The sequence below is a fragment of the Agelaius tricolor genome, unplaced genomic scaffold (genome assembly GCF_023055355.1).
Source record: "Agelaius tricolor isolate 1412-34295 unplaced genomic scaffold, bAgeTri1.0.p SCAF_39, whole genome shotgun sequence".
NCBI lineage: Eukaryota > Metazoa > Chordata > Aves > Passeriformes > Icteridae > Agelaius > Agelaius tricolor.
The window spans coordinates 925,428-950,000 of NW_027269299.1; the positions used below are offsets into that span (position 1 = coordinate 925,428).

Consider the following 24,573-nt stretch of genomic DNA (forward strand, 5'->3'; position numbering starts at 1 on the left):
TCTATTTCCCACGTGTCACAAAGCGGCCTTGGACACCGGGTTCCGTTCCATGTCACGGTGACCGTGCTGCAGCGTGCCACCCAGGGCCCTTGCACACACTGCCGCCTGCCCTGGGGCCGCCCCCAGCCCAGCCAAAGTGGCCCAGGCTGGAAGGAATGCCTGGCCCCAGGTGTCTAAGGCAGCCCCACAGGAGCTTTAGGAAGGGCTCGAAACATCAGCAAATACTGCCCTGCACTGCGGGCTCAGGGCATTTAAGTATCCTCACTTCAGGAAAGCTTTAATTCCCATTGCTCAGCTCAAGTAGTTCCAAAATTTGCAAACTTCTCAAATTAACAGCAATGCCCGGAGAATGGCATTGGTTTTGAAGTTTGTTCCCATCTCAAAGCAGCAACACATATGCCTTAACATCATCCACTGGAAGTCCCTTTACAAAACATAACACTACAGAGAGGCCAAAAGGAAGGCCATTCTTTGGTTTGCAAATGGTTTTCCATGAAGGGATTATAATCTCCTAATTCTCTTAAGGAATAAAAGCTCTCAAGGAATGAAGACCACTCAGTGTTACAACAGTAACCCAGCTAAATGAGGAGATGGCAAAAGGGCCGATCCTCCCCCAGTACAGATCTCTAAGTGGCCAATAAAGTACAGCTCTCCCCTCTTGTTCCCTGCAGGAGAAACAGGACCAGTACAAGAAATAGTCACAGATATTCTTTCTGCCGTCCAACACCAAAGCTGTGCCAAAGCACAGATGCTGCCTTCAAACTGACTCAAATTCCAGCCCAGACTTCTCACCTTCCGGACAACTCCATCCCCAACGCGCCCCCCAACATCCATCCCCCCAAACACCCCCACAGAAGCCCGCAACAGCCCGCCAGGACCCCCAGCTGTGCCCGTCCCTCCGCAGAGCTTTCCCAGCCTCCAGCAGAGCCCCTGGTTCCCTGCACGTGCCGTGGGATGGCACTCAGGAGGATCTGCTCCAAGGCCTTCCCTGGCAGCAAAGCCAGGCTGCCAGGCCTGTGGTTCCTGGATCATCCTTCCCAGCGAGCCTTCCTGGGCACGGCTGCTCCATTGGCACATCTGCGCTCAGCTCACACTTCTCCACTCAGCCAGGGCTGCTGGGAAAGGATCCAGAGCAGCCTGGCAAGCTCTTTCCCCAGCTCCCTCTTCACTCCTGGGGGAGGTAGAACATCCCACAGGAAAGCAACTGGTGCCACAAGGAGTGGGCAGCATCAGGCAGCTCTGGGGAGGGCCCTCAGGACTGCTGTATCCTGAGGGAAGGCTGCTGGCCATCTTCTGTGTGGATCTGCAAAAGCTTCAAATCAGCTGCCTCAGCTTCCAGGGCCTCTCTTGGCCAGCATCCTGACGTGGGTGCAGGGCTGCTGCCAGGCACTGCTGGCACCCAGCGGGACAGGACCGGCTGTCTCGTGTCCACGGAGCAGCCCTGACACAGCCAGGGCCATCCCGAAAGCAGACAAACGCTCCCGGCTCAGCAGAGAGGAGCAAGGAGCACTGGGCTGCGCTCAGCGTATCTCAGCTGGGCTCACTCCACCACACGCCCCCATTTTAAGGCTGGCTGATGCCCAGCTGCCAGAAATGCCTGCCTTGTTCTCTCCAAGATGCACAGGGAGAGCCAATGAGCAGGACACCTTGGGAGGCCTTTGCTGAGGCCAGGGACGCACCAAGATCATCCAAGGCTCTCCACGCTGCCTGGCCCACACAGCCCAGCTCTGTGCTGGCCCTGGGCCACAGCAGCTGCCACCAAGCAGCAGGCAAATGCATATTGCCAAGAGTTGAAACACAGCAGACAGGAAAGATGTGAAAAGTGTGTGTGCAAAGGCCTTTTAATTCACAGCTCTCACAGAGAGCTTTGGGGCTCATGGCTGGACACAGATGCTCCTGCCCACCCTCTGTCCAAAGGGGATTACACATCCTGCTGCAGGTGCTTGGGTTGGTTTCCACAGGTCCAGGCAGATGCCAAACCTGCTCTTCCCTGCCTTCTCCCTGCCCCACTGCCATGTGCAACAGGCCTCAAGGACTGAAAGGAGCACAGAGAGCCAAAGGGGGACACTCGCACCTGCCTCACTGGGAGCTCCCTGGGAAGCACTTTCCTTGAGAAGCAAGCCCCTTTCCTCCAAAGGTGTTTCCCCAAATGTGAAGCTTTCCTGGGGAGCACCAAGACACCCTTAAGAAACGCTGGCAAGGCTGAATGACTTCAGGTCCTTTCAGGACAGCCACTCCAGCTCTAGTTCCTATTGCCCCAAGTGAGTTTCCAGGTGCAGGTTCAGAGGTGCAGCCCCAGGCCCTCCACAAACACAAGCTGCCCGCTGCCTCTTCACCTGCCTCAACTCCTGCCTGCGCTCACGGCACCAAAACCAGGCTGTTCCTGGCCAGGGACCAGAGCCCTGTTCCTGCAGGATGCTCTTGCCAGCACCTTCCAGGACTCTCTGCTGTGCACGCAGCGCTTTTCATGCCCGCTCCCAACAGGCTTTGGAACGCAGAGCCCAACCTGGCTGGCTCTGCCACCAGCACAGCCCAAACGCAGGCGGAGGAAGAAGCAGCAGGCGCTGTTTTGCAGCCATGCCCAAGAGAGACTGGAAGGGTGCCCTCCCTCTGCTCTCCCTTGGTTGGCTTTCTGGCTGGCTCTGAGCCTGGGGCTGCCGTTCCTCACTTGTGGGGAGCAGAAGCACAGCCGGGATCCCGGCACTGCCTGGCAGCGTTGCGGGCACCGGCAGGGCCGCGCGTCCGAGTCTCGGGCACCGTGCTGCTGCTTCATTTGCCCTCAGGCACAGCCAGAGCTCCCTGCTAAGCCCGGATGCTCTCTGCTGCTGCCCTCTTCCTCATCCTGTGCAGGGATGGAGCGCTGCTGTGCTTTCAGGAAACTATTCTTGAAAGCTTCCAGCATTCCAAGCTCCTTTACCCGCCGTGGATGCTTGCCATGGAATCCCTCTCAGCTGGGTTCAGAGCATACTCAGGTTGGCTCTTCCAAAATTCAGGGACTCCCAGGTGCTCAGCAAGATCTGGAACTGCACAGTGCTGTGGAACTGCACCTTCAGCACAGGGACCTTTCCAGCCTGACCTGCCCTCATTCTTCTTTGTCAGTGCACAAAACACAGCGTGGCAGAGAACGGCAGCAGGGGCCTGTGTGTGGGCCTCGGATTTGCTTCAGCTCCACAGGGATGCAGGCAAAGTGAAGAAGCCAAACTTTTTATTAATGGAAGGCAAAGCAAAGGGATGAGCTGGGAGGGAAAAAGGGGATGGGCAGGGTCTGAGGGCTGGAGGGAGGGAGCTGTCAACAGGGAGGGAGAGTGGAGGGAGAAAATGGTGATGGACAGGCTGAGGGCAGAGCTATCAAAAGGGAGGAATAGTGGAGAGAATAAAAGGTGATGGGCAGTGTCTGAGGGCTAGAGGGAGGGAGTGTCTACAGGACAGGCAGGGAGAGGGCTGAAGCCACAAGAACTGTGCCCACCATCAGCTGTGCCAGGACTTCCAGCAGCGCTGAGCAGTGATGTCGTCTTTAGTGTCTCCTGGTGCTATTCTTGGGATACTGGTTCACTGGATCCAGAAGATGTCCCTTATTCTTGAGCTCTTTGGGGAAACTGGGCTTGATTTTCCAGGTCAGAGCATGATGGGCTGGCACGTTGCCTCTGGGCTTGAAAGACTCAAAGAGAGAAGACCAGAGCCATGGCAACAGCCCGGATCTGTGGGAATCCTACAAGACCTTCTGAACAGGGCCATCCAAGCCAGAAGGGAGTAGGAGACATTGGAATCATCTGGGAGGTCTTGCTGGAATAAATGAAAAGGGCAGGAGATTTTTTCTCCTTTTTAGTGCCTTTATTAAGGTCAGCTTGGGTGGGGGCTCGATGGGTCGTGCGCACGCCGCCGCCACTGCTCCCAGGAGTGGCAGGGAGGAGGAGGATGCAGCTCTGTCCCCTGGTGTGCAGGCAGAGCCGGGGCTTCCGTCCTCGCCAGAGCACCAGGAGATTCCCATTTTCGATTTAACATTTGAGGTCTTCTTTCTAGCTGACATCTCTGGGTTAGGGTGAGAGGTTCAAAGGTCTTAGCACACCCTGGATTCAGTTGCTTACCCTTAGACGTCACTTAGATTGTTTAATTCAGTGCTGGCTCGTTGTTTGAGGGGTTTTTCTTTGCTGGACTTGGCCAAGTGTTTCTACATTTGCATCCAAGCTCTGATGTCACTCCCTCCTCACAGTCCCGGGTGCCATTTTCCAGGAAGCAGCAGGGGTGATACCCGACGAAGGTGGATTTCTAACAATTAAACTATTAACAACAGGTAATTAAAGAATAACACTCTTAACAAGAGGTAATTGCAAAATGAAACTATTAACAATAAGTAATTAAAGCTCTAACTTTAACCAAACTAGCAATTGGTTTAACTTGTTGACTCTAAACCTTTTAAAAATGGACAACTTTTTACTCCTTACACTCAGGACAAAGAAATGGCTGGGGTGGGCAGAAACATATCCCTAAACTCTGGACCACTCAATGTGCCTATTGTAAGAAAGAAAGGCATTGGAAGAGAGACTGCCTGCAACTCAAAGCCAAGGTGGTTGCAGAACTGAATCAATGCAAAGGTTGGCTGGAGGGCATCCCCCCAGAAAACCCTCTGGTCAAAAGAGAACTGGGAGAAAAGATGAGGAAAATGAAATGTCTGGTGAATGCGGCTGCCACACACTCTGTATTAAAGTTGGAAGAAATTGATCCTGGTAAAGTTGTGAATGTTATTGGAGCCACAAGTCAACAGCAGAAGGTATCCTTTCTAAAACCACGATCTTATGAACTGGGAAAAACAGTAGGAATACATCAGTTCCTATATATGCCTACGCCGCCAAAACACCTCATTGGAAGGATTTGTTGGAGACATGAGAATGTTGTAACAGGTTCCAACAGGCTGAAATGTAGTTTAGCCCTGGAGGAGTTCAGATCAAAGTCAATGACCAACAAATAATCGTGTTCTAAGTCTAGCTCTCATTACAGCTTTGTCCAAATCAGAAGAGACACAGAAGAAGTTCTTAGTCAGCTTTGTCTTAAAGTCTGGGTGGATGGGACCCCTGGCAAGGCCAAAGCAGCACAAGCTGTAATCATTAGACTTAAACCTGGAAAATGACCAATAAGAATTAAACAACATCCACTTAAGGTGGAAAACATAAAAATTGCTAAGCCTATCGTAGACAATTGTCTAAAATTTGGGTTGTTACTGGAATGTAAATCTGAATAGAATACACCCATTTTACCCATACAAAAGCCTGATGGTTTGAACTACAGTCTGGTTCAATACCTACAGGCTATTAATAAAATAGCTGGAGATCTCCACCCAGTGGTTGCAAATCCATATGCTTTGCTAAGCAAACTAAAAGATGAATATGGATGGTTTACCATTTCAGATCTCAAGGATGCTTTCTTCTGTATACCCTTGGGCCCTGGCAGCCAAAACCGGTTTGCCTTTGAATGGGGAAACCCAGAGACTGGAAGGACAAGTCAATTTACCTGGACTGTAGGGCCACAGGGATTCAACAGTAGTCCAACCATATTTGGAAAACACTTTGCTGAGGACCTTGAAAGTTGGGTAAGCCCGTCCACAAATGGAATTGTGTTACAATAGGTAGATGATCTACTTTTAGCCACTGAAACTTAAAAAGACTGGAATGGACAGTAAGCCTATGAAATGACCTGGGACTAAGTGGATACAAGGCATCCAGAAATCAAGCTCAAATAATCAAACAGGAAGTCATTTACCGAGGCTACAAAATATCCCAAGCGCAGCAGGGACTAAGACAGGACGGCAAAGGGACCACCCACGGAACCTCACTCCCTACTAATGCCAAAGAACTGAGAACCTTTCTAGGAGTGACTGGATGCTGCATTAACTGTGGTAGTGGCTGTGGACTGCTGGTTAAGCCACTGTAGCAGCTCTTAGAAGACAATCCCAGAGACCTGAAATGGACACCCCAAAGTAAGAAAGCCTTTCAAAAGCTGAAGGAGGACTTGAAAAGAGCACCTGCTCTGGGCTGGACAGATGTCTGGGAAGCCTTCCAGCTTTTCTCCTATGAGAGGCAAGGGATGGCATTAGGTGCACTAGCTCAAACAGTTGGCCCATAGAAGAGAGCAATAGCATCATTTTCCAAACAACTGGATGCAGTCAGTAGGGGACAGCCTGACTGTAAGCAGTTGCTGCTCTTGTTTCAGACATCCAAGGAGCCTGGAAATTCACTCTAGGTCAACAAATAATTGTGTTTATCTCACATCCAGTAGCAGCAATTCTTGACCAAAAGGGTGGGCATTGGCTTTCACCCTCCAGATTCCTTAAATATCAGGCAATTTTGGTGGAACAACGCAGCATTACAAAACAAATCTCTTCTCTAGTTCATCCAGCAGCATTCCCAGCTACTCACTAGACAGACAAGGAGCCTTTGTAGCATGACTGGATCAAAACCATTCAGTCCACTTTATTCCAGCTGCCCAGATCTTAAAGAAACCCCAATTCCAAGAGCAGAATCTCAGTACACAGATGGGAGTGGCTTTGTAAGAGCAGATCAGTGAAAATCAGGATATACAATTAGCACGGAGCAATAGGAGATAGAAGCCCTGCACAAGTCAGCTCAGAAGACAGAGATAATCACTTTAACCCGTACCCTCTGACCAGCCTGAGGAAAAAGGATCAATAGATGAACAGATTCCAAGAATGCCTTTAGAGTAATAGACGCCCATGAAGCAGTTTAGAAAGATAAAGGACTATTGACAGCTCAAGGAAAGCAGTTGAAGCATTCAGAAGAAATCTTAAAATTGCTGCAGGCAGTACTACTGCCTCAAGAGGTTGCAATTCTGCACTGAAAAGGGCATCAGAAAGGGGAAACCGACCCCAAAAGAGGTTACAGGTTGCAAAAAGAGCAGCAGAACAAAGCCATGCTGAGATTCAGGCACTAATGCCCAAAGGTAAGGAACAATATGACAGTGATGTATGCCATATAATCAGAAAGATCTAGAATTAGCAAAGAATTTGCAAGCAGAATGAAAACATTATGTTTTTTCAACTCCTCAGGGATAGACAGTTATGCCAGAAAGAGCATCATGGAAATTAATTAAAGATGAACATAATTGTGTACACTGGGAAGGGGACGCCTTACATAATTATTTGATAAGGACAACAGTAAGATGCAACCTGTACTCTAGTGTAAAGCAGGTAACCCAAGGGTGTGAAATAACGTCTTAGAGCCAATCCACAAACCAGGACTAGAGTTGAGCTTGGCACAGTAGACAAGGGACAATATCCTGGACAGCACTGGCAAGTTGACTTTTCTGAATTGCCAAGAAAAGGGGGGTAGAAATACCTTCTGCCTTTAACTGATACCTTCTCAGCATGACCTGAGGCATTCCCAACCCAAACAAATAAAGCCAAAGTTTTCAACATTTTGGTAAACAATATAATGCCCTGGTTCAGAGTGCCTTTAGACATCTCCTCTGACTGAGGACCACGTTTCCTAGCAAATATTGCACAGCAACTTTGCAATAATCTCCAAATCAACTGGCACCTACACACACTGGATTGGCCCCAGGCCAGTGGCCAGGTGGAAAAGATTAATTATCCGGTAAAACAATAGATAGTCAAAACTGTACCAGAGGCCAACATACCTTGGCCCCAGGCCCTACCTTTGGCTTTATAACGGATTTGATAAGACCAAGAACAAAAGAAAATCTGAATCCCTTTGAAATACTGTACAGAAGACCATATAAGCAAAACTAGCAAGGGGAAGATACTGTACAAGTTGGAGAGGGGTATCTCCAGAACCATGTTGTCCAACTAACACAACAGCTGCAGAAAATAAACCAACACATTTTGAGCACATGAGCAAGAGGATGCTCCTCTCCACCAGGTAGAAAGCCTCTTATCCCAAAATTAAAAAGGAGTCTATTTAGTACTTTTAATCACTTTACACAGCCTTTAAAGCTTAAAGCATTCATCTCTTGGATACATTATTCCAGAATTAAAATGCTTTGCAAAAGGCAAGTGGAGTCCAAAAGTGGACCTCAGAAAGAACAGGAGAAACAAGGATGCAATTCACAGCATCATCGTCTTCCCGATACTTCTAATCAGAATGCAAGCCACAGCAGACGACTGTCACTACCGTAATGATCTCCTTGGCCTGCAAGATCCTGGTAGATGGAACACTCAAAAATATTCAGGACCTAACTGGCTAAAAGAGATTAAAAAGGTAGAAGCACTTTACGCAATTTTAAGGATTAATGACTGAGCAGTTAAAGATTGAGGAAAACCTGACTCCATGCATGCCTTTCTTGTCCCACCTGAAAGCAGGATCTCTGTGGCTTGTAAATTTGAAACTCACAAACCTCGTTCAGAGAAGATTGCTCGAGTGATCATGCGCATCTGCGACCTTTCTAACAAGCAGTGTGTGAATTCATTTTCATGTGAATCCTATCAGGATTTTTGCACTATGCAAATTAAAATGGGAGACTATAACCTAGCACAAGATAGTTGCCTTCTTCTGCGGTGCACAGGTGGGGTGGGAGGACCATCATCACACAGAGATCCAGGAACTGAGCCCGCCAGGAATCCGACCCAACAAATATTGTTTCCAACAGGCAGCTCTTGTGCGACTAGAGTTAGAAATTGTCCTGCTTGTACGCTTAGTACATGGAACAGGTCTCATACAGGATCTGCTTTTGAGAATTGAATTTCACTCTGGGGATATTTATGACCATCAGAAATAGTAACCAATCAAGCTGGAGGGGTAGCCAGGAGCACAATTATCCTGTTAGGGTATATCATGCCCAATTTCATGACCACGTGAGGGCAACCCAGATATGCATGGAATCCAATAGCACAGCTGCATCCTCTTATGGGCTGAGGTACTCAGAATACTCAACCATTTGTAGTGGGAACTTCGTAATGCATCCTTTGTAATACTACCAGGGGCCAGTGCAAGGTTTCTAAAGGTTTCTGAAATTCTTGCCTACAGGCAGGCAATGTATCTGAAGAAACCAGTTACCATGCCTTGGGTACTCAACAAGGAGCAAAACGGAATGGGTCACACAACAGACATTTAAAATTAAAATCAAAACAAACAACTTTACATCAGCAAACAACTCCGTAGAACGGGACCCATAAGTGAAATAATATAGTCTTTCACTCTGGGGTAAGACAAACAAATGAACAATTGTTGCCTCTAAATCCACAGTACTCTCTGAAAAAGCTGGAGGTAAAGATACAAGCTAATGTTTCCAAAATTAAACAGCAATTCTGCCCACTCATACAGCAAAGCCTAAAAGAATGGGAGCTGTGCATGCATTCCCAGACACCAAATGATAGGTGTAAAAAAGACTTAAGGGGATGGTTTGGGTCTGAACTGGGAGTATTAAATTCTATTGATCAAGAAGTCTTACTCAAGAAAGTAAGCACTGTGAGCTCTTATCTTGGACAGATACAAACTCCTCTCAGATCAACCCTGCTATCACTTGCCCATACCCAAAGCCTGGCAGCTAACCTATTAAGCACCCTGGCCATCAATACACAGCAGGATTTTCAAGCAGTTGGTGGCTTTATGGGAAAACTACAGGGTGACAATTCTTTGCATTTCAATGTACACAAGCTCAGCTGTGTGTGGCTACGGTCTGTAATCTCAGGAGAACTTTAAAAAAGGAGAGCTGGGGAAATTGCCACAAGAATAAACTAAATCATGGCTAAAAATGAAACCACAAAGCAATTTGAAAAAGACTTCCACACTTGGTTGCAATTGGCCAATTTCACATAGAATGAACAGAACCCTGCAGTCTTTTGTATTAACCATTAAGAATGCAACAAAATACCGTGTCATTCCAATTTTGGCCCTTGGAGTTATAAGAACACACGTAACTGTCAGACCCATTCAGCATCATGTCTGGGCCATTTTCAACAAGAAAACTAGAAGCTGGCAAACTCTTAGTATCAAAGCATGTGTACCAAGGGACGCACTGAATTTTGTGTGCAAAAATGCAGTGCTTGAAAGAGAGGATGGGTGTCTGCATGCTGAGGGCAGCACTTGTATTTTTGAAATGAGCCCAGTTACCCACGCACTATCACAGGTGTGTTATGTGGGCAGGGGCTGTGCCTGTGTGAGATCTGCTTGCACAACTATTACAATTGAGTCTTTTAATGAAACTACTAATGGTACTAACTTCTCTATTTGTAATTTCACAACCAAAAGTGGATGCGACTTCAGCTGCACCACACAAGAACTTCTCTAGAGATGCTGCAGAATGCACATGATGGGTATCACCAAGTGCCCAAATTCCAAACTGGACAGTACGCTAACGTTCTAAAGCAAATGCCGTACCAGCCTAATATAGAATGGCTAGTGGCAGGAGTCAAAAATGCATCTCACAGAGCCTGATGGACACTCAAATCCGGTATCAAAGTTGCTACCGAAATCATCACCAAAATAGAGAAAGAAAGAGAACATCATGAGTCAGATGTCTTCTTGTGATGGACAAATCTGGAACCACCAACAGCTCCTTAGATTTTAGCTTCCTCAGCAAACCAGTTCTAATTTTAAAAAAATTAACCCTTCTCTTAACCATCATAAACCTATGGATGTGGTAGAAAATTAAAACAGCAGCAGAACAGTACATATGTACTGTGTGTAGCATTGTTTGTTTTATATTTATGGCTTTATTGTAAAGTTGGTTAATTTATAAGTTAAGAATTTGGTTTGACCCTCAGTTCCCCCCATGTTCTCCCTTGTAATGGTTCATTCCTTCCACCTGTCAATCATTGTAACCGTCCCCTCTCAGGTCGAGACTCTTCTATGTCAATCATCCCTCACCTAACATATGATTTGTCCCCTGAGCCTTTTCCCGCTCCCAGGCCCTTCCTATTGGTTCAGTTGTGTCCCTTGCGCCCCGCCCCGGTTCTGTTTGTTGGTCCCTCGTGTCCCCGTCCGTTACGCCTTTCCCCTTTATAGGTGCCTCCCTAACGGTTCTTACCTGACACCATCACTGGCCCCGCCTGGGTCAAATACAGCGCCTGGGCATCCAAACGCGTGTCCACTCCTTCCTTCTTTTGCCTCAGCACTTGGCAGTCCTGCTCTCGCCTGCATCACCACACAGCAGACGCAGCCACTACTCAGGGGTTCTCGCCTGAGATGTTTGGGGATGTTTTAGGTTCAGATTCTCTGAGGCTTTAGATTTTAGATCTCTAGACAATGCTTCCAGGAATCTAAATGGCTTTCAGAAACTAAACTGTTCTCCTTTTTTCCTCAGTCTTTGCACTCGTGTGCACCAGAGACCTTTGGTGAATGGATTCCACTCCAATCCATCTCCAAGCTGAATCTCTCAGCTGTGTTCACACTGGTGGTTCGTGTGTCTCTTCTGCACAGTGCAATTTTAAAATCTTTGTTTCTTATTATCTCTGCCCTTCTTTTTCTCTTTTAGCTTACAAATGCATGCACTTGTATCAGAAATGGCTTTTTTCCCCCTACATCACTTCCTGCCAAGTAATTTTCTTTTATCCTGTTGTGATGTTAATCTAGCCTCATATGCTTTATTCCAAGTGCACTCCTGTTTCCTTGAATGTGGAAGTTTTATAATGCAATGCTCTCATTCACCTGCTTTCATGAAACCCTTCATTAACATTAGCACAAGTAACTGTGTGGTTCCCTTCTGCTTTGTAGAAGATTTGGGAAACTCAATCCTGCTCAGCTACAAAAAAACATTTATGGTGCTTGGTAATTGCTCTAAGAGCTTAAATTAATGGTAAACAACTGCAGCTTCTTATTCACTTCACAGAAACTGGGAGAAAACACACTACAAATATCAAGGAATACAGTGCAAGGATGATGGGCATCCCTCAGTTATCCCAACAGACTGATGTCACGGGCAAAATTCCCTCTTTTCCAAAGGGTTTTCATTTGCTTTGGCTGTACTTTGTATGGCTTCAGGTCATATTTCTCTTGATTTAAGGAAGTATCCTGGCCATTCTTGAAGAATTTGCCCTTGGAGGAATTACTCAGTCCTGCAGTCCTCATTATACACCCTTTTAAAAAAGATTTTTATGCTATTTTTCTTGTCTCTGTGTTTTCACATTTGAACCATGTTCAACAAGGTTTTCTTTCTAAAAATATTAATCACAATATTCCAAAGGATTAAAAAATGCTTGGGTATTTTTTTCCCCTAAGTATTTACAAAAGAAAAATTTTAAAAACCTGTACACATGCTGGATGTAAAATGCAGATAGAAATAAACTTGAGAGTTCTCCCAAAACCCTTAAGAAAAAACCTCATGTATTCTATAAAACTCAGAGTATTCATCTACAGAATACAAAAATGGGCACGTTCTTGAAGAGAAAATTTGTGCAATGGCGCTGCACAGAATTCTATGCTTTCAAGCTTTTTGCCCTTCAGGGCAGTGCCATTCTCTGAACTGTAATGCTCTGAGCATGTTCTGCTCACCGTGGCAGCTTTCTGCTCTCCCCTGGTACAGATCATCCTCCCAGCACAGGGGGAGTGCAGCCCCCACAGCTCGCAGGCCCTTCCCACCCAGCAAGAGCCTGAAGGAGAGAGATGGCTTTCAGCAGCTGCCGCGGGTTCTGACAGTGCCACCTCTCGGCTGCTGAAAGCCTGAATGTCTGTGTTGCGCTGTGTTAGTTTCTGAGCCAAATGTTCTGTTAGCTTGTGGTGTGTTCAAGTGTTCCCCGAGTTATTACAGTCAGTTTCTCCCCTGTGTTATGCCCTCCTACCCAAGTGTCCCTCAAGGAATCCCCTCCCTCCTGACCAGATTTTTCCCTCTCTGTCAAGACAACCCGGCCCCTTTGGCCCATCCATCAGCCCAAACCCTACCCTTTGTTCCAGACAGTTCCCTGTCCCTCACCCCAAGCTCCAATCTCTGTCCCAACCCTCTCTCCTCCCCTTGTTCTGATTTGTTGTAGCCCTCAAAACCACACCCCGAGGTCGATTATTGGTTACTATATGGTGTCTAATCCCCGTTTTGAAAGATTTTAAAAACCCGTGCACAGGGGTTCTGGGGCTTCTTTTAACTTCTGTTTTTCGTTGGGGGTGTTCTCTTAAGTGCCTTCCACCGCCTCTCCAAATGAATTCGCTGCATTTCACACCACAGAAGAGCCTCCTCTGCCTCCTTCACTCGGTCCTCCGGGGGTTTCTACTGCTAGGCAGCTGGCCTAGAGGTTCTGGCACAGGCAAAACCCTAACCCAGCCAGTTCCCCTCTCTTGCCATTGTCCCTGGAGCATCACAGAGCTAGCCAGGGCTCCGGAGGGCAGTGACAGTGACCCGTGCCCTGGCGTGTCACAGCCCCCAGAGCCACACCTGCCAGGCCACAAGCCCCAGCCCTGGTCCCCACTGCCGGCCTCAGCGGCTGCTGGGCATCCTCACCCTGAGTGCAAAGGCAGAGGCAGGAGGCCCCAGGGCGCTCTGGATCCAGGCTGCAGACACCCTAAAGGCAGCACTGAAAGGGACATGGATGGGGACTGCAGCTGGATCTTCCAGTGCTCGCCACCCCTGACTACTCTCTAAGGGAATCCAAACCTCACCTGCAGCACCTTGAGCACATTGACCCTTCTGGCCCATCCTGGAACGTGATGTTCCCACATCATAGAGCAGCCCTTTGCAGGGAGTGACCAGCTCCCAGCTGCTCTGCTACCTTGGCCTTACTTTCTGTTTCCCAGCAATGAACTTCACGGATCCACTCATGAGTATCCCAGCACAACATTTGCTTCTCAGGAGCAGCCGCTCGCCTCCGAGGCTCCGGCGCTTGCCGAAGACGAGGGGCCCGGCCCCCAGCACGCCCTGGAGCCCCACAGCGAGAGGAGGCGCCGGCGCCGCAGAGGGCGCAGGTTAAGGAGGAGGACGTGAGGCTCGCTCTGGGCCGCGCTGGGGCAGCTCTGCCCTCTCGGCCTTCGCCTTGAGCCCTTTTCTTCTTTTCCATGAGCCCTGATCCTCGTCCTTGGCCAAGGGCCCCCGCAGCCCTTTCCAGGGCTGCAGAAAAGCTCCCTCAGGCACAGAATCACATCGAATCCAACCCATGCCCTAACACCTCAACTAAAGCACAGCACCGAGTGCCACATGCAGTCTTCTCTCAAAGGCTTGCAGGGATGGTGAGTCCACCAGCTCCCCAGAGGAGTCTGTCCCAGGAAGAGCCAAGATAACATTGGGGCCTTCTATCCCCCAGTGCTTGGAGCTCTGGGAGTTTGTCTTTCTGCTTAGGCAAAGGCCATGGAAAAGGACTGGGAAAAGTAGTCACAAATAGAGTAGTCTACAGAGCTCTAAATAGATGTGCCAAGAATACAGAAAAGATAGAAAAGAAAAAAAAGGCAAAAGCCAAATGGCATCAAGCAAAGTCTTGGGCATGAACACGTAGCTGCAGAGGGCCTTCTCAGCCCTGTTTCTTTGTATTTCTGGGAACCAGAGGAATCCTGCTTGAGCCTCTGGCGAGATGGGTTTGGGAGGTAAAAGTTCCTTTCTTCTTTCTCCTTGGGGCAACTCCTGTTCCTAGCATCAGCTGAGCCTGATGCCTGTTCTGATTGTTGCAGCAAAACAATTGATGGCAGACAGAGGACACGCACATTTGCAGAGACGTGACTTTTTCCAGTGCCAGCTGTGAGTGGGAGTCAGAAGAAAAACTCCAGAAAGCACAACTGCATTGGAAGATTGCCTTCCCTTTCATTCCGTAAAGAAGCTCTAGATCCACTTGTGAATTGTCAGTTGTTTGTTAAGGATGGGAAGCTGTCTTTCATGATTTTTTTCCTGTGGTTTGGAAGTGGATGAGGCTCTCGTTCGTTCACAAACTGCAGACCAAAGTGCCTTTGGAAGATGGCCCATGTGGCAGTTTTTGCCCAGCCATGGTACTTGTGGATAGAAGAAAGCAAGGGCAATGGTATTTGCAGCCAAAAGCCAGCAAAGCTTGGCTCAGCTCCCCAAAACACCCTGGGGAGATAGAGGCCTCCAGCTGTTCCTAGAAATCAGCAGAGTTCCAGCCAAAAGGTTGTGTAGCACTAAGTGCAATCTCTTTGCCTGGATCAGAGCCTTGCTCAGCTGAAGAAGCAGAAAGATCAGCAAGGAGTTCCCAAAGGCCCATCAATCATTTTTTTTTTTGCTCATCTTGTGTAAGTTTGCAAGTAAATGTGTGTTTGCAGTTGAGCTAATGAGAGAAAAAAAAAAGTGAAAAGAGGCTTTATGGCAGGGCCATGACATTCCACAAGAGGAATCACTGGTGTGCATTTCATGGACCTCTCTCAATCCTATAAAAGTATTATAGCCCTGATTTAAAATAGGCTGGTATGAACCAACTTGGAGAGACAGAGACTAAAATGGCTTATGGGCTGAAGCCTCATGTGTTTCCGTGTCACTCGTGGCACCACCCGGAGTACATCTGCCGTCGTGACCTCTTCCTTTCATGTCCAGTGCTCTCTCCACTGAACATGCACCAGAGCTGCTTCTAGGGTTGTCTTTTTAAGGATGCTCTGTCCCATTCCAAAAAGAGCACAGTCTCACCTTTGGGACACCTGTCCCACCCATATTTTTTCACCCCCTGGGGCCGAGGGGTACCAACACTGAACCCTCTTGGTTCTGAGGCATTGCCTCCCCCTAGATGCAGTCTCTGTATCACAAGGAACATGGTTCTGTCCATGGCTGTACAAAAAGAGTCCAGCAAAAGCCACTCCATCATCTCTTCCCACTAAGATTCTTCTCTATTCTTCCACTATCTCTCGCTTGCCCAGACCTCTCTCACACTTGCACAGCTGTACTGTGTCAAAGCTGTGGGGTGGAAAAATGGGGGGGTTCAGGTGTGGCTGTTCCTGGTAGTAGCAGAGCCAGAGGCCCTGTGGCTTCTTGTGCTTTGCTGCAGGTGCAGGGAAGCGTGTGTTATGTGGGGAAAGGGCAGGCACTGGGGCCCTTGTGCCCTGAGCAGAGCAGCTGAGCTTCTGCTGCTGCTGTCAGAGAAGAGAAGCACAGCTCACCTTTGCCACCTCTTGAAAACAGCTCTGGTATTGACTCTTCCCCTTCATGGAGTAGCACAGTTCAGCAGGAGTGTATGCTGTGTTGAGTCCCAGAATCCTGGGCAAGGTGTAGGTGCCAGGAGCTGGAAATGGAATAGGAAGACAGTGTAGGTCAGTCCTGTGGGAAAGGGTGCAATGCCTGGGTGGAAGAGAGTCAGCCTGCCAAGCTGGCTGTGAGGAGCAGGAAGGCTATCCTGCCCCTCATGCCAGTGCCTCTGGCTTTTGTTGCATGTGGTGTGCCTTGGCTGTTTGAAAGCAGAGATGCCGGCTCTTGTGTGAGATGGGAGAAGTTGGTGCTGTGGGACGGCACAAAGCTTGTTGAGCGCACACTGCCTCTTGCTGCGCAGGCTTTTTGCTAGGCCTGTTGAAGAAGCTGCAGATGCTCCCTGCGGGACACGCAGGCTGTAAGAGTGTCTGTTTCCCCACGTTCCATACCTGGTGTTCGGAAACCTCTTAAACCCTTGGCTCAGGATGCCAGGCTATTGGCCGGTGCCGTATGGAAGACGTGTTTGTGTGCAGGATCCGTGGTGTAGTCTTTATTAACTACACTACAACTATATATAAAAAGGAACACAGACAGGAAAATGAAAACCTTACAAATACATTTCCTCCACCCCCCACCAAATTTCCAATACAATACATCTATTCCCCAAATCACCAACTCTTGGTCCAGCACCACCCTTCAGACAATCAATCCTCAGTTCATCAAGAGGAGAGGAGTGCTTCTTGTACCATGGGCTTCCCCTGGAAACACAGCTGAAGCCCTGTGTGTTTCTGTGTCACTCGTGGCACCACCCGGAGTACATCTGCCATCGTGACCTCTTCCTTTCATGTCCAGTGCTCTCACCACTGAACATGGACCAGAGCTGCTTCTAGGGTTGTCTTTTTTAAGGATGCTTTGTCCTGATCCAAAAAAGACACAGTCTCTCCTTTGGGACACCTGTCCCCACAATCTCTGCTTTGGGACACCTGTCCCCCCCATATTTTTCCACCCCCTGGGGCCGAGGGGCACCAACACTGAACCCTCTTGGTTCTGTGGCCATTGCTTCCCCCTAGAATGCAGTCTCTGTGTCACAAGGAACATGGTTCTGTCCATGGCTGTACAAAAAGAGTCCAGCAAAAGCCACTCCATCATCTCTTCCCACTAAGATTCTTCTCTATTCTTCCACTATTTCTCACTCGCCCAGACCTCTCTCACACTTGCACATTCCTTCCTCATCTTCCACTCTGTCTTCTAGGAGAGGTCAATGATCTGTAAAGTTCTCATTCTCCGAGAAGGGGTTAAAAGCTCCTACAAGCGGCCGGTGCAGCCCCCCCTTCTTCTCCTTCCCAGCCGTGCTGCCGTGCTGCCGGCACAGGCCCATGTTTATCCAGTCTCAAGGTTACAGTCTCAGGCAGCAGCTCTCTCTCTCTCTCTCTCTGTGTCTCTCAGGGGTGGCTGCCTGATGGCTCCTGGTGTCTCCCTCTCTCTCTCTCTCTTCCACCCTTCCACCCCCAGGGTCAGGCCTACCTCTCCCGGCCACATGGCTTTTCCCCTCCCCCTGGGCCGGGGGAGAGACCCGAACTATTTCCCGCCGGAAACCCAAAAGGACCCTCCCAAGGGAGACCTCTGCTTTTAACCCCATGTTCTCAGAGGCGTGTCCAATGTCCCAATGGCGAGGTTAAATGCCAATATTAAAGCCTGAATATCTATTGGCCCAAAACACAGCATCCCAAAAAACACATTTCCTGTCAAACCACCACAGGAAGCCAGCATTATATTCCAAAAAGAAGCCTTATTATTTCATAGATACCTGGAATCATCCCAATTTTGTCCATTTCAAGGCTGATTCTTTAATTATCCTGAGGCCTATTGCCTTTTGGGATGTTACTTATCTCAAACTACATCCTGCATCCTGTTTTCTCATGAACATCTGAAAACATCTGTTTTGTCACACTAATTCCATATCCTTTTCCTCTCTTACTTTTTAACAAATATTTTCTAAAATATTTAAAATATAGTTACAAGTGTTAGCACGAATCAGATTCATCTATCACAGTGTTGAGCAAGAAATTGGCAGCAAGAGGCATGTAACACACTGGTTAAGGATTGCCCAGACAAAGCAGGGGAGAGTTTTCTCCAGGCAATGCCTCTGCTCCAGAATCATTTGCTGTTGTTTTGGGCCTGTCGGTCGCCTCGGCGGTGGCGGTGGTCCCCAGCCCACATTGTTGAAGCCGTCCCCCTTCCTCGGCCTTAAGCCAGTGACCCGCGTTGTGGCGGGCAGAATTTTTTGGCCTAGTTTTCTAGTTTTTTTTTTTTTTTATGGGCTCGGCACCCGATGGAGAGTCCCCCCAGACTGGTCCTGGGCGAGGCGGCGGCGCCTCGCCTACCTCGGTCATGGCCGGATTGACTGAGCCGCTTATGCTGGGCGGGGCTGGGTTCAACCACGCTGGGTCCGTTGCTTTTTGTTGAGGCGGGCAGAGTGGGGGGGTCGCCCTCCAGGCCTCCGCAGGCCTTTTTATTTTTCTCTCACAGCCCTAAGCTGTGGCACCGAGAAGCGTTTTGATGAAGGTGCGAGCAGGATGCTGGTGGGTCCGTCGTTGGGAGGTAGTGAGGCGTGTACCTCAGTCCCCTCCCGGGCCCCTGGCCCTGCGGCCCCCATGGCTTGCACGGGACGTTGTGAATGCACCTCCGTGTGCCTTTTTTGTCGTGCTGTTCCCCGGCTTTTTTTTCCGGAAGGGAAAGCCGACCGCCACGAGGACGGGCGAAAGCCGTTGGCCCGTGGCACCAGGATGGTCACACTTTTTCTGGCACGCTCGGCCGGGTTCCCCGGGCCGAAAGGGGGGGGGGGGGGGGGGGGGGGCACCGAATCCCCTCCCGGCCCAGCAGGGGCCGGTCCAGTCCCGCCGTTGCCTAGCTGAAAGGGGAGCCGTTGTTGGCCACGGGTGGGTGGCAGCACCCCCCGCGCTCCTCTGCTGCCACAAGCAATCCGATCTGCAGGTGGGCTGGGCGGCCGTCGCCGTTGTCCCAGGACCGTGGCCGTTGGGCCCTTGTCGCCGTTGGCGCAGCTCCTTCCCAGAGCCGCGCCTGATCGATGTGGCTTTTTGGGTGGCGTCAGAGAGGGCCCCTGGCGGGCCAGCTCTCCTTCCAAGGCTTCTCTGTCACAGGGAAGCCATGGCGGGGGGGGTCCGGTGCTCGGGCAGGGCGGTCTCCTTTCCTATTCGCTTCCCGTCGCAGGTGAGGTGTCACCCCTCCTGCTGGCCTGGGGAAGGGCATCTTTACCATCCCGAGCTGTGTGACGGCCACGTGGCCCCATGAGCCTCCAGGTGTCCTTAAAAAACCACGCGAGGTACCGGTGCCGGCCCCGGTCCAGGTAGTGCCCGTGTGGGTGCCGGCCGCGAGCAGCGCCGGGCGACGGTGCGGCTGGAGCTGAGCCACGAGAAGGGAGAGAGGTGAGAGAGAAAAGAGAGAGGGCTAAAGTGCCTGAACCTGATGCCGCCCCGGATGCAGTTGGAACAGAGCCTGGTCTGTGCGCTCCTTTGCCATTCCGCCGCCTGCTGCAGAGCGAGCCGCCCCGGCTGAAAAGGGGCCTCGGTGTCCGGGCCGTGCCTGCCTCATCGGGTCGCTGCCTCCTCTAGCACGTCCGGTATTTTCCACGCGGCCCGGTAGGGGGACACACCGGGACAGGGTTCACTCCCTGTGAGCGGGGCCCCGCTTGGCCCAACCTCGCCGGTGGCTGGTGGCTCGCCCACGACCGGTCTGTGGGCGGGTTTTTCTCGGCTTTGGTGGGGGGGTGGGTCAGCCCCGGCCGAGCCCCCTTCTGCGCGCCACGTGTGTCATTTTGAGCGCGAGGCCGTGTCTCGAACCGGGGCGCACGCCCTGGGAAAAAAAGCGAGAGAGAGAGAGATGAACCCTCGCGCTCCATCGGAGCGGCGAAAAGCTGCGCAGCGGTCCCGGCTCCTTGCCCGCGGCGTCGCGGGAAGGGCCAGCCGCCAGGGTTGGCAGTAGCCGAGGGGCGTCCCTCGCGCATGGCGCTGTTCCCCCCCCAGGCGATGCTGGGCTGTGATTCGGTCGGCCGCCGCCTGGCCGCTGGCGCCCGTCGCCGCCATGCCGCCGACCACCGCCGTGTCTTCGTCCTTGATGGCACTCCCGTGGGTCGGAGCGGCGAAAGAAGCCCTGGGGGTCGGGGTTTGGCGCAGGGCAGGTTCGTTGGCGGGCCGGGCACGTCCAGGTGCTCCGTCCAGGCGCTCGCACGCCGTGGCGCGGCGCCACCGTGGGTGGCAGCTACCTGGTTAATCTTGCCAGTAGCATATGCTTGTCTCAAAGCTTAAGCCATGCATGTCTAAGTACACATGGGCGGTAGAGTGAAACTGCGAATGGCTCATTAAATCAGTTATGGTTCCTTTGGTCGCTCCTCTCCCACTCCTTGGATAACTGTGGTAATTCTAGAGCTAATACATGCCGACGAGCGCCGACCTCCGGGGACATGTGCATTTGTCAGACCAAAACCAGCCTGGGCCCGCCCGGCAGCTTTGGTGCCTCTAGATAACCTTGAGCCGATCGCACGCCACCACGGCGGCGATGACCTATTTGAATGTCTTCCCTATCAACTTTCGATGGTACTGTCTGTGCCTACCATGGTGACCATGGGTGACAGGGAATCAGGCTTCGATTCTGGAGAGGGAGCCTGAGAAACGGCTACCACATCCAAGGAAGGCAGCAGGCGTGCAAATTACCCACTCCCAACCCGGGGAGGTAGTGACGAAAAATAACAATACAGGACTCTTTTGAGGCCCTGTAATTGGAATGAGCGCACTTTAAACCCTTGAGCAAGGATCCATTGGAGGGCAAGTCTGGTGCCAGCAGCCACGGTAATTCCAGCTCCAATAGCGTATGTTAAAGTTGCTGCAGTTAAAAAGCTCATAGTTGGATCTTAGGATCGAGCTGGCGGTCCGCTGCGAGGCGAGCCACCGCCTGTCCCAGCCCCTGCCTCTTGGCGCCCCCTCGATGCTCTTAGCTGAGTGTCCCGCGGGGCCCGAAGGGTTTACTTTGAGAAAATTAGAGTGTTGAAAGCAGGCCGGCCGCTGGCATACTGAAAGTAGGAATAATGGAATAGGACTCCGGTTCTATTTTGTTGGTTTTCGGAAACGGGGCCATGATTAAGAGGGACGGCCGGGGGCATTGGTATTGTGCCGCTAGAGGTGAAATTCTTGGACCAGCGCAAGACGGCCTAGAGCGAAAGCATTTGCCAAGAATGTTTCATTAATCAAGAACGGAAGTCAGAGGTTCGAAGACGATCAGATACCGTCGTAGTTCCAACCATAAACGATGCCCACTGGCGATCCGGCAGCGTTATTCCCATGACCCACCGGGCAGCTCCCGGGAAACCCAAGTCTTTGGGTTCCGGTGGAAGTATGGTTGCAAATCTGAAACTTAAAGGAATTGACGGAAGTGCACCACCAGGAGTGGAGCCTGCGGCTTCATTTGACTCAACACAGGAAACCTCACCCGGCCCAGACACAGACAGGATTGACAGATTGAGAGCTCTTTCTCGATTCCGTGGGTGGTGGTGCATGGCCGTTCTTAGTTGGTGGAGCCATTTGCCTGGTTAATTCTGATAAGGAACGAGACTCTGGCATGCTAACTAGTTACGCGACCCCCGAGCGGTCGGCGTCCAACTTCTTAGAGGGACAAGTGGCGTTCAGCCACCCAAGATTGAGCAATAACAGGTCTGTGATGCCCTTAGATGTCCGGGGCCGCACACACGCCACACTGACTGGCTCAGCTTGTGCCTACCCTCTGCCGGCAGGCGCAGGTAACCCGTTGAAGCCCATTGGTGATGGGGATCGGGGATTGCAATTCTTCCCCGTGAACGAGGAATTCCCTGTAAGTGCAGGTCATAAGCTCGCGTTGATTAAGTCCCTGCCCTTTGTACACACCTCCCGTCGCTACCACAGATTGGATGGTTTTAGTGAGGTCCTCGGATCGGCCCTGGCGTGGTCGGCCACGGCCCTGCCGGAGTGTCGAGAAGACGGTCGAACTTGACTATCTAGAGGAAGTAAAAGTCGTATCAAGGTTTCGGTAGGTGAACCTGCGGAAGGATCATTACCTGTGGGGCGCGGCGCGTGCCGCGTTGTGCCGGGCCATCCGGCCGGTGGCGCGTGCGCGGCGTCACTCACACGCCCGCTCCTTTCGCACGCTCGGCCCCCAGCTGCCGGCCCAGGTTCTGTCCGGGGGCCACACGCCCTTAACCTTCTGCCGCGCGCCGCAGCCCTAGTGAGAGAGAGGGACCGGAGGCACGTGGCACCGCTGGGCACGGGGGGTCGGAAGGGGGAGAGGGGGCAAAAGCCGCTCGGTGCGGCGAAGCGCGCCACGCGCGCCCACCACCGTGTGCTTGGGTGGGGCTCACCCCACGCTACAACGGGCGTCTCCCTCCCGCCCCCCACACCACGCCCCCCCCACCCCGGCCTTGCGCCAGTCTGCCGCCAGTCCATCCTCGCCAGAGAGCGGGGGTGCGGCTGCGGGCTCCTGAGCCTCTCGCTGCTGTGGCCGGCACCGCTGAACGCCAGTCACCTGCGTGCCGCGTGCGGGCGCCCTGGCGTGGCCCGAGTCCTCCTGAGCTCAGCTCTCCTCGGCGTGCACGCCAGAAAGCTGCCCAGGTGCCGGGAGGGAGGGGTGATCGGCACGGCCCCTCCCAGAGGCACGCCCGTCCCTTCCCTCGCTGCTTCGCCCGTCCAGCGATGGCCGGCCGGATGGCTGTGGCACCCGTCGGCGGCCAAGGTGGAAAGGGCTAGGGAGCCGGATGGCGCAGACGCCTTCGGTGCTCGGAGGAGGCGGCTCTTCCAGCCCTACCCGCACCGGGGAGTGGGGCCTTTGCCAGCCGGCAGAGTTCCCTGTTCTCAGGCCGAGCGGCCCCCCTCTCGCGTGGGGCAGAGGAACTCCAAGGGCCGAGGCCTCCGGGTGTTCCAGGCCGCGCTTCGTGGCGCGCGTGCACCCGAGATGTTCTTGGTGGTCAAGCCTCCCCGCGCTCTCTCTCCTCGGACTGCCGCCGTGGTCTCTCGCACGTGTGGCGCTGCGTCTGGCACGTCTGGCACGTCTGGCGCCTCTCCTCCCCTCGACGGCCTTTTCTCCTCGAACGCGCAGCCCTGGGGCCGTCATCCACCGGCCGTCCCCTGGATCGACTGCCCGCCTGCTGGTGGGGAGCAAGCACTCGGCGGGCCCTCCGGCGGCGGAGGCCCGCGAGCGCGGGCGACCCTGTGCCAAACAGTGGTGGCGCCGCTCAACGGGTGTCCCTCCCTGCGGGGACGGTCGGCCGGCGGCGGTCCCGTCCCGGGCCCCACTCGTTGAGTCCTCCAGCCCCCTTCCCAGCCATGTGTGGGCCGCAGGAAGGCATGCGGGGCGGCCACGGGGGCGCTTCTCCCCGCCTGGTCTCCGCGTGCAAACGGGGAGAGCGGGCGTTGCCCCCCGGCTCAGTGCCGTACCGCCTTCCACCATCGCGTGCCCGGGGCAAGGGGCCCCAGTGGTGCGACGCGGCGGTGGAGGTCCCAGAAGTGCGGCCCCGGCGGTGGCCGGTTCTGCCGTCCAGCAGGCCTTGGGCGCTGGCAATGCTGGCTCGGGTCTTGGTGGCGCCCGCCTCTGGGCTGTCGGCGGAGCGCGACCACCAGTCGCTCGCCCGCCCGGCGGGGGAGCGGTCCCACGGGAGGCGTCCCAGCGGGGGCCGGTCATTGTCGCGTGCCCCTCTCGAGCCTGGGGGAAAGGCCATGCCGTGGGGAAGAGAACAGCGCAATGGCGCTCCGCAAGGCCCGCGGTGTCGGGGCCGAGGGAGAGCCGGCGTGGTGCGGGGGCCGACGGCTGCCTGCCCCCAGCCGTGTGCCGTGTGTTTTGTGCGTGTTGTCCCGTGAAAGAGAGAAGCGGGCAGGCCGCCGTGCCCCCCGCATTCTGGCGCAAGCCACCTGGCCCTCCGCGCGGAGGCTGGGCCAAGAGCGGGCGCCTGGGCCGCCTCCGAAGGACGGCGTTTGTGAGGTCGGCGTCACCCCTTGCGGGGGAAGGCGGTCAGGGGCACGGGCTCCCCCGCCTCTTGGCCGGCCTTCGGAGAGTGGGTTGCTCCAGTGGTTTTTTTTTCCCTCCCCTTCCGTTTTCTGTGTGCTTGTATGGTCGAAGCCAGGGGCGCGCCCGCGCGTCCTCGGCGCCAGAGTAACAAAAAGGGGCCACTCAGCGTGAGCAGTGCCCGAAAGACAGACAACTCTTAGCGGTGGATCACTCAGCTCTTGCGTCGATGAAGAACGCAGCTAGCTGCGAGAATTAATGTGAATTGCAGGACACATTGATCATCGACACTTCGAAGGCACTTGCAGCCCTGGGTTCCTCCAGGGGCTACGCCTGTCTGAGCGTCGCTTGACGATCAATCGCCGTCCAGGGGCCACCCCGGTTGCGCAGCTGGGGTCGCCTCGCAGGCTCCCATCCTGCCGGTGCCCGGAGGGAAGGCGGTAAGGGGTTCGGCGAAGGAAGCGTTTCCCTAGTCGGGCCTTGATCCCTTCCCTGCGGCCCGGCAGGCGTCGTCGTTGTTGCGGTTGT

The 24,573-nt window shown here is 52.6% G+C and overlaps 1 non-coding gene and 1 pseudogene across 1 annotated transcript; both read left to right on the top strand.

Annotated features, from left to right (window-relative positions):
- The window catches only part of LOC139603508 (zinc finger protein 271-like), a 233,306-nt pseudogene that overhangs the window by 88,445 nt on the left and 120,288 nt on the right, over positions 1 to 24,573 (top strand).
- On the top strand, positions 24,240 to 24,392 carry LOC139603526 (5.8S ribosomal RNA). Its single transcript, XR_011683705.1, has one exon. It is a non-coding gene; the product is annotated as a 5.8S ribosomal RNA (ribosomal RNA).